The 1,991-nt window shown below is 38.8% G+C and overlaps 1 pseudogene; it reads right to left on the bottom strand.

The window, feature by feature from the left end:
- Window positions 1-256: 256 nt before the first annotated feature.
- On the bottom strand, window positions 257-1,101 carry LOC143431090 (uncharacterized; annotated as a pseudogene).
- Window positions 1,102-1,991: the final 890 nt, after the last annotated feature.

Here is a 1,991-nt window from a genome sequence, read left to right as displayed (position 1 = left end):
GCACATCCAATTTTTATGTTGAGCACATTGACGCCGGCGTGCACTGCAGGTGGGTCACACGTGTCTCTTCCGTGGGGCGGTGTGCATCACCGGTGGGTCATATGCGTCTGTTTCTTGGGGCGGCTTGCGTCAGCGGTGGGTCACACGCGTCTATTTTGTGGTTTGGCATTCATCACGATGGGTCACACTTGTATTTCAGAAAGTAGATAGTACAAAATAGGATTATTTTTCAATTTTCAACATTATAAACAGACATTCAATCTTTAAAATATAACAATTTAATATTGTAAACCTGACATAATTATTTAATTTTTTTATGTAATTTTTCAAAACATGTTGGGTGGAGGTCCGGTTGACCCTTACATCGATTACAATAGGTTTTTATTTTTATCGCCTTATTCGCGGCATACTACCTACCATTTATTCTAGACATATGTTTATAACATTCTTTACATCGCTGTCTCGTTTTTCTCACGCGTTCTTGGAACGACAGCAGCAAATGTTCACGTTCCTTGGGCACTGCTTCAGTTTCAGATGACGTTTGTTCACCGTGATGATCCACTGTACTGAGGAGATAATCAATAATTTTTTCGCGGAAGTTCAATATTTCCATACCTTTGGTACTCCATTTTCTATGTATATAACATGAATTGACGAGAGAAGTCCCGCATACTAATTGGATAACTATTTTTCTATGCCACTTTACTGTTCTGCGTAATCAACTATGATAAGAAGACATCTGGTCGGATGGTCAAACCCCTTCTTAGCTTTGTTATAAAGGGACACTGTGTCCGGCTTTAACTTATTATTACTACCCTGGACAATAACACATTTGTGGTTTTCAGAAATGGCTAGCATGCATGCCGGCCTTTTATCCGTCCACTTTAAAAATTTAAAGTTGCTCCGATTTTGAAAACTCATTAAGCCACCCCGTTGCTGTTTCCGTTTGGCCTGCAGCGGAAGAAATTTTGTATTAATTTTGACTATACCACAAATAAATGTTCCTTTTTACAGAAGTTTCTCGGCCAATGGGACACTATTATCAAAATTGTTTGCGGTTAATACGCGGCTTCCAAATAATAATTCAACTTCCAACGTCATAACTACAGCATGCACATGTGCTTTAACTATTCTGGTTGCATTTTTCCCGACGTAAATAAGAATGTTGTTGGTGTATCCTTCCGGAAGGCACAGTTTACAAAGTCTTATACCATATTTATGCTGCTTTCCTGGGATATATTGGCAAAAACTGTGGCGTCCTCGCCATGGAACCATGATTTCGTCGATTACAATATTTTTACCGGGCTTAACACGTTGAGTGCTACGTCAGTCCCCAGGGACTGACAGTGAACTTTTCGTTCAGGCAGCGTCAGTCCCCAGGAACTGACAATCGACTTTTCGTTTGGACAACGTGGATTCTAGGGATTGACAGCGAACTTCTTGTTTGATCGACATCGGTGCATGAGACCGGCATTGTAAAGGATTAAATTATTAATGACAATTAAAAAATTTATGCTAATATTTGATGAAGTTTATGAGAATATTTTAAACAAAGATGTGACTGTGATTTGCACATATAACAGTATGTAATAACTTCCTTTGTCATTTTCCTGGCTAACTGGCGTCTGAACATTTTTGTGTTTGTAACATTCAACACAATATTTTCGTACTTTATGCGCCTTTCCTCCCTTCTTATGAAATTTGTGAATTCGTCTACTTGTATCGACCCAAGTGTCGTGTGGGAGCATTTACCAATTGTTTTCGGAATGTTGTAATTGACATCTTTCTTCCTGTTACATTTTGGGACATATGTAACGCATTTACGACGGCAATATTCAAAAGAAGGTCGAATGCCAGTTTGCTATACCATTTTAGTGACCTTCTAAGTGGACTGCTGTAAGCACCCATTTGATCAGACAGATCAATTGCTGCTTTACCTTTATTATAATCAATAATAATTTTTGGTTTGCAGGATACCCCTGTTCTTGTTA

Source organism: Xylocopa sonorina, chromosome 16 (assembly GCF_050948175.1).
Source record: "Xylocopa sonorina isolate GNS202 chromosome 16, iyXylSono1_principal, whole genome shotgun sequence".
NCBI lineage: Eukaryota > Metazoa > Arthropoda > Insecta > Hymenoptera > Apidae > Xylocopa > Xylocopa sonorina.
This window is presented reverse-complemented; position numbering and strand designations above follow the sequence as displayed.